At 39.8% G+C, this 11,745-nt stretch overlaps 1 long non-coding RNA gene across 1 annotated transcript; it reads right to left on the bottom strand.

The window, feature by feature from the left end:
- Positions 1-4,930: 4,930 nt before the first annotated feature.
- LOC115947456 (uncharacterized) lies at positions 4,931-11,671 on the bottom strand. The gene is made up of 4 exons (XR_004081385.1): positions 11,474-11,671; positions 8,508-8,558; positions 5,399-5,476; positions 4,931-5,052 (listed from the first exon to the last, which is right to left on the bottom strand). It is a non-coding gene; the product is annotated as an uncharacterized lncRNA (long non-coding RNA).
- Between the last annotated feature and the right edge of the window lie 74 nt (positions 11,672-11,745).

Here is an 11,745-nt window from a genome sequence, read left to right as displayed (position 1 = left end):
ACATCAGGAAGAACTTCTTTACTGTAAGAGTGAGAGAGCACTGGAACAGGTTGCCCAGGGAGGTTGTGGAGTCTCCTACGCTGGAGATATTCAAGGTCCGCCTGGACAAGTTCCTGTGTGATGTACTCTAGGTTACCCTGCTCTTGCAGGGGGGTTGGACTAGATGATCTTTTGAGGTCCTTTCCAACCCTCGGGATTCTGTGATTCCTGCAATATGAATCCAGTTTTAACAACAAACATGTTTTACTCCTTCCTGCTGGTTGATTGTATGAGAATATGAGACTACTGCCATGGTTGTATCTTCATGTGGGCACCAGATCCACAGAACCTGAAGAGCTGGAGACACCTCTCTGAAAATTCTGAAGCAAAACTATAATTGACCCTATTAGCTCAAAAGATAATGTCCTGCTACACACTTGGTCCCAGTCCTCCTTTGCTTTTTAGCAGGTGAAAAGAGGAGAAAAGTAGGAGGGCATGCTGGCACAAAGGTCTTCTCATAAATTTGGCTGAGGAAAGGGGAAGAGAGCTCTATTATATAAATTTCTGTACATGTATTTGTATGTGTATGTACGTGTGTGCGTGCATATGTACGTATGTTTGCTGCACACACACATACACTTACAGAAATCTATATGCACAGAAGGAAAATCTGCAAAGAACTTCTTGAATACTTGCTGCCCTGGGAAGGGGCTGCCTTCTGCAGGCTTCTGAACTAGCCACGCACACACTGAGCACCAGTGTGGGGTCACTTTCATGCAGTCTTTTTGCTATCACAGGACAAAATAAGATACTCACTTGTTAGAATACTTTTGTATTTCAGTTAGTTGAAAACCTTACCATGCAAATTTGCTGTGCTGCAGTTAAATCCTGATGTATGGAGGGACTTAATGTCTTCTTGGATGACAAAGCATTTCCACTGCTACTTCTCAGAAGAACTTTGCCTCTCTAAAGACTGTTTTTGGAAAGATTTGTTTGTTCTCACAGGACAGTTCTGTTAGAACTGTGAAAATGCTTAAACTGGCATGGATAAACTTATGTGCAAAGCTTGCTAAAAGCACAGGTTGAAGTCTTGCTTACTGCTCATGACTACAAGCCTCTGTCTGGCTGGAAAAGTCATCTGCTTTGGGCCCAGCAGCATTTTCATGACAACATGGTGTTAAAAACCTCATAATTTCATAGAATCATAGAATGGTTAGGGTTGGATGGGATCTTAAAGATCATCTAGTTAAAAAAAAAAAAGGCAAATTACTATGTTTTTCTTTCTATTTCCTACTTTGTAGTTTATGGGTCTCTAGCTTCTTAGAAGCTAATTACCAAGCAGAATAAATCCTATGGCAAAGCCTCAAGATTTCTCCACTGGCTGCTTCAAATAATAAACTAGAAATCTTTACCTCCTGTACAATACTGTTCCCTTACCAGTTTTAGAGGAACCTCTGGTGAGAAGCAAGCATCATCATCCTCAATTCACAGGCCTAAGAACTGAAGCACTTAAAGGCATAAACAGGATTGAAATAGTTACAAGGTAGGAAAGAAGACACTAAGAAAGACATAAGTCCCACATGTGCTGTCAACTACTATCAACGGTATCTCTCACATGATATACTGAAACACTGACCGTACCACTGTACAAACTGCTTGAATAACTGGCATTAAAATATAGTCTTTTGTAAACTAACAGCTGTGTTATTACGTGATTTACTTACTGTCGTGGTTTAAACCAGGTCCCCCTACTCCCAGAGAGTTAGGAAGGAAAATCCAAAGAATGTAGCCCCCACGGATTGAGATAAGAACGGTTTAATAGCTAAGGCATAACACAAAACCCCTACTGCCATTTACTACTACAAATAATAATGATACAGCAAACAGCAAGTGAAAAGAATACAACACCCCACCAGCCACCGACCCATAACTCACTCCACCCTGCCTGGCCGAGCACCATGTGCTCCCTCCTCCATTTTCCTCCAGAGCTCTCCCCTCCAGCTTTCTCTTTCCCAGTATGCCTCCTGGGCATCACGTGCTATGGTATGGAATACCTCATTGGCTAGCCTGGGTCAGGTGTCCTGTCTCTCCTTCCTCCCGGACTCCCCTGCTCCACCTGGCTGGAAAAAAAAAAACCTTGAACAAAAACACCCTCAAAACATGCTCAAACCATGACACTTACCACACTGACCGAGCATTCACCTAGCTCCTCTGCATTGCTTCATTCATTTTCCCTCCTTGTTCCCAGCAGGCTCTTTCAATAGCTAAATGCACTGAGACAGATGCTTTGCCATTTAAGGCATTCCTGCAACCATAAAAATTTGGCCTATGACTTCCAGTGTGGCTGAACCAAAGCTCAACAGCTAAACTTCAAGTCTCAAAATAATATTGCCTCTAAACCATGGGAAATTTTAAAATATCAGCTATTTCTTTATAGCTACAGCTGCTGGTGTTCATCTTGTTGCACTTCAAAGTGGGCTGTAATTTGTAAGCCTAGTAAGTTTGTGGAGACACGCTAACACATAGTGGTCACCTTATTCCTCCTAAGGCAATACATCCTTTGCCAGCTTGGTCCCCCAGCTCTTGCAGAAATTCTGTCTTTCTTGGAAGAAGTTTCAAAGCATGGAGAATGCGTACACAGAATGAAAACCGTAATGGTCAGGTTTATCTTCCATTACCATCTTCCAAAACTATGGAAAGGTGGATGGAAAGGACCCCTCTTAAGTTTCAGAATTCTTTAGAGGAGGGCAGAGGTCTTTTTGTAAGACAGTAAAGCTGATCTGCTGCTGCTTCTTGTCCACTTTCTTTCTTTCAGCCACACATGCTTTCCTGGCACTTCCACAGTCACAGTCATACCCTGGAGCCCCATGGTATGGAGTGAATGTCTAATACTTCCAAGTATCAGTCATCAGATAACATAGGGTCAGAAAAATATTTTTAATGAGAAAATGTCAAAGGAAAAAAGTCTGCTTTCATCCCCCCTATATATTTGCCCTTATAACAAAAGAAAACAGCCCCCTTTTTTTTTTAACTTACATAGCTCTATTAGATATGAAGACTGTTTCTAATTCCTAGGTGACCTTAACTGCCAGGTAACACTTCAAACTTTTGCAGTGTTTTATTAATCCTTCTAGATGTTCTTTGTTTCACAGTCTTTCTGAAAAATGTAACAAGTATGGCTCAATGACAATACAACACCTTACATCCCGCCTATGCTTATGTTTTGAAGATCCACAGTAACCCCATCATCAAGCATAGTACTGAGGATGCTGCAAAAGTTAATAGTCAGAACCTAATTACACAACTTTTCCCAAATCTCCTAATCTTCTGTCAGTTGCAATTCAGCCATTAGAGGTATATACACTCCCAGATGATAAAAGTAAATATGTGTATTAATTGCAACATAATTTTCCTAGATCAAGCTAGAACCTCAGTACTTCTGGGTGAAATCAGCATAATTTGTCTTCTGATTACCTCATTTTTTTTTCTCTCATATGTTTTTGTGTTCTGACTTACTGACTTCTGCCATTAGTCAGTGCTTGTCTGACAGCACAAACAGCAATCCAAGTTGCACATTTTCCACCATACTGCCTGACAGAAAATAATTTTATCATCCCTTTTAAAGGCAAACAATATCTGCAAAATAATTTAAAAAATTAGGGTTTCCTATCCTCCCCTCCAATGTCTTATGTTAATAATACTGAATAGATAACATATGTGGGGCATAAAGGCCACTGCAAATGGCCTTCCCCTGATTATTAGGTAGATTATTATTATTTTACTATTATTACTACTATATAGGTTCTGCAAGTGTCCCAAGACTCAGATGTGGAGCAGACTCTATTAGAAAAAGCAACAGTTATATACAGTTTGAAGTGACGTCCCCATCACAAAGACATTGCAGTCTACAAATTTAGACTGTCAAGAACTAGACTGTCAAGAACTATAATTCCCCATGTGTAAAGAACAGAACTTCCAACCAATAGTGTTAAAAATTCATGAGTCATTCCCTAAAAAATATGGAGGATGATTTAAACATCATGAGATTAAAAAAAAAAAAATAAAGTACAAAAGATGAGTTCTGCTTGCCTCCAAAACACTTACATTGCATTACCATTGTATTTTTCAACTTCTTCACACTCTGCTGGTCTAGAATCCTAGGCAGGCAACTAAAAAAGCTGAGGCTTAGTCGCAACCTGCTATTACTCTTGAGTTTTGTGATAAAGCTCCTGGTGACAATTTGGCAATGTGATGATTGTTTAGGTCTAGCTAGAAAGCATGTCCAGGACACTGAGTATTTTCAAGTTCTTGAAATAAGTCAAAAGGTCAGATCATGTGCTTGTAACTTATTTTTGAGAGTTGCATAGCGAATAGTTCAGAATGTCTTTTTCCACTTCACCCTCCGGATCTTTGGGAATGTAACTTAACCTATTTCCTCAAACTCGTTCAACATTCTCCAAATTAGTGTTCACCCACGCGTACATTTCAATGTGTTGCCAAGAGATGTGAGCTTTAAAATAATTTTGTCATTTGCTATTATTATCTCCTATCAAGATAGTGTTCTGCTTCCTTATGTCTTCATTAAAATAAGTCTCCAAATGGCGTGTAGGTGAACAAAGCCTTTCAATTCCACTTCTGTCATTTTTAAAGAGTGGTACAGAGTAGCTGTCTGCAAGAATCAATAATTGTGTAATTACATGTGTTAGAGTAGCTACATGTATGATGTACCACATAGTGAGTCATTCTGCAGAAATGCTGGAGCAGCAGTAGAATATTGTCCTATACTTTGCTCTTTGTTTACTGTCACCATATATTAATGTATATGCACTTTGCACACTGTGGAGATGAAACAACGTTACACCAACATAGCAAAGCAATACCATCACCTTCATTTCGGGAACAATTTATCATTCTACTAATAAAATGGTATTTGTTTAACATACTTTTACCTCTCAGTTTCTCAAGATCCAAAGAGCTGATTGCAGTACAGTGAGGATCCAGCCTTCCCACATGGTCCTGGAGGTCAGCTGTCAGTGCAATTGTGAAGTAACTCTCGCTCTGGGGTGGAGATGCCTTGTAGATAGTGGTGTGCCAAAAAGCAGTATTAAATACCTTTCTTTTTTTGCAACAGCAAATAGGTAGTGATATGATAGTGCAAATGATAGTGCCCAATCCATGGTCCAAGAACCCTGGAAACATATCATGTCCAGTTCAAATTCCTGTTAGTAATTTGCCTTAAATCATGTACATTTATGAGTCAGCAGGTGACAAGCTATTGCAAAATCAAAAGGTCAGCTTCCACTCCACACAGCTGATGTATTTATCTTCTCTAAATACCCTCTTACTCACATCTGGACCTCCCTGCTAGTGAACTATGTGAGCTGACAGTGTAGGTGAAATATGTGTTGTTCATACTCACCTTTGACATTTGTATAATTATGAAGGAAAACTGTTTGTAGTCATGTTGGTCTAGCTCTTTCCATGGACACCTAAATGGCTGAATAATTAAGAAAAATGGAAGAACCATTTTAAAAGCCATTACCACAATATGCACATGGATTTATACAGCTGGTGGCTGTGTAAATCACTTCACACATGTGTCATCATATTTACCAGGCAAATGAGAACTGCTGAACTTTGTAAAACACATCTGCCCTTGATGCCTTTCAGAGCATGGCTTTCCTTCAACCCTCTGTAAACAGTACATCACTACCATTTAAATCTCATTTTGTGAAACATTTTCATGCCACCTTCCCACTCTGCTTGGGACTTCTTATAACATCTTCTTACAATATAAAATGTCTTCAGCCAAGCAAATGTACAAATGTTGTATGAAACATTTATGCTACTTCAGAAAAAGTTCAAAGCATTTTTCACTGATAGGAATTTCTTTAATTATCACATGGGCATGGCCTTTTCCAGCTTCCATCAAAATCTTTGACAATATTCACTGGGACTAGGAACACTTTCAGAAAAAATAGAAGTGATATAGAACATAGTGTTCCAGATCCGAGGTTTTAAAAGTATACCATGCACCATTATGAACGAATTCTAATACGCTTTCATCATTACTCTTTTATGTTAGTTGGACACAGGTGGGTTCTTCTGATCTCTCAGTGAAAAATGGCTGATAAAACACTAATGTTTAGTTGAGATGGAAGAAAACTGGGTTTTGGTAGAAAAAAGATACTCAGCATTAGAGACCTATAAACTAGCAAATAAAAAATCCCATCTACCATCTTCCTCATAGCTGTGATCCCACTGGCTCCAACACAACTAAAAAATCCCACTGATCTGCCACAGGATCTCAAAGAAAAGGGAAGTGAAGGCAAAAGGAAAGGGAAGGGCAAGGTGCAAAAAAAGAAAAGGAAACCCTCCTCTCCTTGTTGCTTTTAGGCCAAATGCAGACTATTTTACCTATAATGTATTTTGACCAATACCTCCATAATTCTGGAAAAACTCGGTTGAGGAAAACACAGAGAAGAATAACTGATTTGATAAGGTTTAAAGTGTCTTTGGCAAGACAGTAGAAAAACCTATGAAAACAGAAGATAAAGCAGATACTGGCAATCCTACTGGAAAGAGATAACAAGGATCCCTCTGTATATTCAGAACCAGCTATTGGAATACAAATACCTTTAAAACTAAAAGAGTGGGTTGGATTTGCTACATACACCAGTAGGAGATCAGGTAGCTGAAATCCAGCCTACACTGGATTAAAGAGGAAGAGGATCTCTATTACTGCTATGAAGCCAATATCCCTCCAAAAAGTAGAAACAAGCACCACATCAGCTCTGCCCCTGGAGACAGTCAGAGCATGTGTAAAAAAGATCCTGAAGGTCCTGTTGATTTATTTAACAGGTTGGCTCAGGACCAGATTTTCTTTTTTTTTCTTACCCAGCTATATTACTTAGTATATATGGTAATCAGACTTTGTGGTCAGATGTCAGGAGGCACAGACTCTAAGCTGCAGGGAAAAATCCTGCAATTTTGGGTGCTTACTGCACTAAAGTATTACTACATGCGTAAGACATAGCTTTGTGCATTACCTTGAGCCTCATTTGGCTCTTCACTGAACTCTATCCAGAATCAAACTCTTCACTTCTGTCTCTATTTTAGCCTTCCTATTTGGCTATAAAGATGAGAACCAAAGCAAATTGACTTTGCTAACAGCCTAATTCTGGAATTTAGAGATACAAGCATTGCGCTCAATGGCTCATGCTTAGCGAACACCAAGAAGATTTTACTTCCCAACTTACTGTATTCCAAAGACAAAAGAATTTCAGGAATGTCAACCTGCTCGAGCAAGTTCAGAGAAGTGCCATGAAGATGCTCCGAGGGCTGGAGCACCTCTCCTGTGAAGACAGGCTGAGAGAGCTGGGATTGTTCAGCTAGAAAAGAGAAGGCTCAGGGGAAACTTTGGAGCAGCTTCCACTGGCTAAAGGGGCCTACAAGAAATCTGGAGAGGGATTTTTTACAAGGACCTGTAGTGACAGGACAAGGGGGAATGGCTTTAACTGACAGAGAAGAGATTTAGATTACATATTAGGAAAAAAAATCTTCACTATGGGTTGTTGAGACACTGGCACAGGTTGCCCAGAGAAGCTGTGGCTGTCCCATCCCCAGCAGTGCTCAAGGCCAGGTTGGATGGGGCTTGGAGCAACCTGGCCTAGCAGAAGGTGTCCCTGCCCATGGCAGAGGGCTGCAACTAGATGAGTTTTAAGGTCCTTTCCAATCCAAACAGTTCTGTGATTCTATGATTCGGTTACTTTAATGGTAAAAGAATCCAATGCAATAACATAATCCAATGTCAAATGTTGACAACTGGAAATGTTCACAGTGCTTGGAAATACTATCCTTCCTACTGGATTATTTTCTCATTAAGATGAAATATTTTAGACAGGAATTGATTACCCTGTTTTGAAATTTTGTATATGCTCCCTGACTCAATGTATTCAAAACCAGTTGCAAACTTCCCACCTGGTGGACTGGCCTCAGATGAGAAAAAAGCAAACTCAGTTACTTTACCTGCATTCAGTGTATTGGCACCTGTTATTCGAAATCTTTGCAAAATACTGTTGTTTAGCAAAGCATTTAAAACAATGGAATACCCACAGTTTCAGCAATTTCCCTCCTTCACCATAAGCTATGAAAAATGGCACTTCATTAGTTTTCCGTGGATCATATCAACTGTCATCAAAGCTTATATAAATTACAATAATAGGCTGACCTAGGTAGAAAAATTTGAAGACTAAATAAGGAAAAACTCAATTGCTTTTCCCTCTCTTAACTACAATCTCTGAAGGTAATTTTTTTAAGGAGTATGAAGCCAGAAGTTTTCTCTTGTTACTCAAATGCCTCAAAAAGCTGAAAACATTCCTAGCCTGTGACATTACTTGCTATGTTCCTAAGTAATTTACTTAAAATGCGGTTAAGACAGCTCTGCATATTGGAAATGAATGCTGAGACACAAGTCTACATACATATCAGGCCACCACGTAGTAATAACTCATCAATGTAATACTTACTTATGTATTTATGTATGATCCCAGGTCAACAATCCCAGGGATTAAAGTAGCCTTTAAGAAAAAAATTATCCATGTAAATGCATGTCACTTCTGCCCAGGGAAATGTTCAGATTTTCAAGACTAATTCCTCTCTATGTTTCACCAACATAAAAAAAAAAATAAATAAACACAACTCCCCACCCCATGTTGTCATGCATACAATCATATCCATGATCTACTGTAAGAACTTTGTAACAGTGAGCAATATAGCTAAACAATGTATTCCTATCCTCTGTACACATGAAATTCATTGACATTTTTTCACACATACATCCTATTCATTTCACAATTATTCCAGGTGACTTGAAATCACACAAGACTAAAAACAGTTTCAATAGAATTTAGATTCTATGATTCCATAATTTTTCTCTGCTGTGCTTGGCAACTGTACAAGCAGCTATCCTCCCAAAATAATAGTTATTTTCATCTTTATCCATAGCTGAGTTAATTTTTAAAATAACTTCAACATTTCAAGAATGATCCATGGGCTTGGGCTAAGTTTAATTTTTCTAATTTTATTGAGACACTTTTATTACTTGTTTTTTGTTGTTGTTACTGGTTATATATATATATATATATATATATGTATACCTTCACACAGAAACTGCCAGGATCAAAGCCAATGTCTGTCACACTATAATAGGAAAATCAAATTAAAACCAGCTTGCTCATCAGGATGTTTAAAACATCTCTCTTTCACCTGCCTAAGTATTTTTAAAAATGCTTGTTTAAGTTTCTATGGATGCTGTAAGTTATCAACTTCATTTTTTCAAGGTCATATCCATGGAATTATATTTGATGAAGTAAAAAAAAAAAGAAAGACAAATTATTAAGAAACAAGACAAGAATTTTTGGCATGCTATTTTCAAAAATTTTTTAGGGACAAAGCACTAGCAGGAAAGAACAGAAGCCTTGTACAGACAGGAAATAAAAAGTATGCAGCGGTCTTTGGTACAATTCAATACACATTGTTCTACTGCTGAAGAACATAAAAATATGTCTCTAGATTTCACAAATTATATAATGTATTTGTTTTATGTTTTTTTTCTAAGGTTGCACAACCCCTTTAAAACACTGCAGACTCTAGGAAGGCATGTATCAGCTACAATCACATTGCTTTATACCAGTAGGAGGGCATTTTTTTGTGATAAGAGTGCTGCAGACAATTCTAGTAGAAGGTACTAAACAATACTTGGCGGGGGGGAAAGAAGGATACTTAAAACATTAAGAGAAACATACAAGCCATGGAAACTCACAGAGGAAGAAGTAAACTCTAACTTAATTTTAGCTGTTTTCAGGAAACATTATGTTGCAGTTATTTCCTCTAGCTCACCAGAAGAGCTCAAAAGAAATGCAGAGTAAGTTGTAAGAAGGAATACATGAGACAGTGAATTGACAGAAAATTAAAGGAAGGCCTAAACTCTGAAGCTGTCTTCCAACTGATTCTGTTGCTACAGTCCAGAGGCACCACTTCCTGGGACAAATCAGACCTTTTACTTACTGAAAGTAACATCTGAGATTGCCAGTATATTTGTGAGAAAATAAAAACTTACACTCTATGGTAGTGAGAGCCAAGGACAGACCTCTTCCGCACAGGATAAGCCTGATCATTCCCACCCTGAAACCTCGTGTGCCTTTTTCTTCCTGTACCTCTTTAGTGCCACCCATGCTTTGCTATGTGTCTGTACGGGAGTCTGGACATGGTGTTTCTTTCTGTTTCTTTGCATTACTTATTTTTGGTTCTCTTTCTCTCTGTTTTTGTAACATGGTAGTAAGCTAGCTTTCCTTTTAAGCGGTCTGGAACTTTTTATGATTTAATAAAGTAATAGATACTTAGACATCCACTACCATGAGGCTTCCTTTTATTTTTTTAACTAAATTTTCCTGATGGTGAGAGATGCAGACAAATTACTGCAGAAGCTCAACACATTTGAAAAAAAAGAACATGTTTTTAGGTGTCTCTATATAAATTTAGGAACCTATATGCAGTTGGCTCTGGATTTTAACCCTTGGGATAGATGATAGCTCTTGCTTTTCATCCAAGTGGATTTCAATGCTTTTCTCTACCTCAGCAAGGTATGCATTTGTTTTGTTTCCTGAAGCTGTCACCTAGAATACCAGATCCACGTGAAGAGCAAATGTGACATGGTTTCAATTGCAGTTTTTGTTGATCTACCCCATGCCTTAGCTACCTGGTCATCACAGATGGAAACCATGCAAACTTCACTAGTGTATGTTTGGGATGGAAAATGTCTAGTGCAATTAAATGAGGTAAATTAAACTTTAATTCTGCACTCTCCTTCATGTCATCGTGTCTTTCAGCAAGACAAGAGCAGTCTTTTTTTTTTCCTTGCATTTACCAATTGATCTCCAAGTTTGAAAATCATAATCAGCAAGCTTAGAAGCAGAAATCCCTTGAGGAATTGGGTCCCAATGTTATATACACCCTTAATCATGCTTGTGTGTGGGGTGGGGGAAGAAGACCATTGTCAAGGACTTGCACTGAGAAATAAATGCTTCTTCAGAATTTCTGCATATAAACGCAGTGGGAAATGCTGCAAACCACTTCTGTACTCTCTACCCCAAATTTTCTCACCAGCAGTACAGGGCAGAATACTCCCCCTTAATATTTAATCAGAGCTTATGCCCAGTGCAACCACTGGTGGCTTTCCAGCTGCCACCAACACCCCGGACCAACTTCTCTGTCTGGAAACATGGGCCTCTTACACCGCCATGCAGAGCATGGAGGTTGCCTGTCAGGCAGCGTGGCAAAACAGGCGTTGCCACGGGACAACCTCCCCTCTCGCAGTGGGGGGTCATAAGGCATTAGGATCTTATGTCTCTCTGGCACAAAACCCAACAGCTCGGCCATCTTGGGAACAAAAGCAGAGAAGCAGGCTGGCGCAAGGTTTGGGCATGGCACTCACCAGCCACGGCCGCGGGCTGTCAGCCTCTGGCAGGGAACATCAGCCGCCTTTGCTCCTTCCTTCCCTTCCTCCTTGCCTTTCCCTGCCCTCGGCCCGGGGCTGCTGGGCTGGGAGAGGTGAAACGCTCCGGACAGCGGCGCCTCGAGCTCTCCTCCCTGCCCTGCGCCCCGGCAGACCGAGCCCCTAGCGGGAAGCCCACCAAGGCGTGCCAGCTGCAGCCGCGCCCCGCGCGACCAGCCGGCGGGCTGGGCGGACAGGGGGGCGGGGGTTGT

This window comes from Melopsittacus undulatus, chromosome Z (assembly GCF_012275295.1).
Source record: "Melopsittacus undulatus isolate bMelUnd1 chromosome Z, bMelUnd1.mat.Z, whole genome shotgun sequence".
Lineage (NCBI taxonomy): Eukaryota > Metazoa > Chordata > Aves > Psittaciformes > Psittaculidae > Melopsittacus > Melopsittacus undulatus.
Note: the sequence above shows the minus strand (reverse complement) of the source record. Positions and strands in the feature narration are given on the sequence as shown.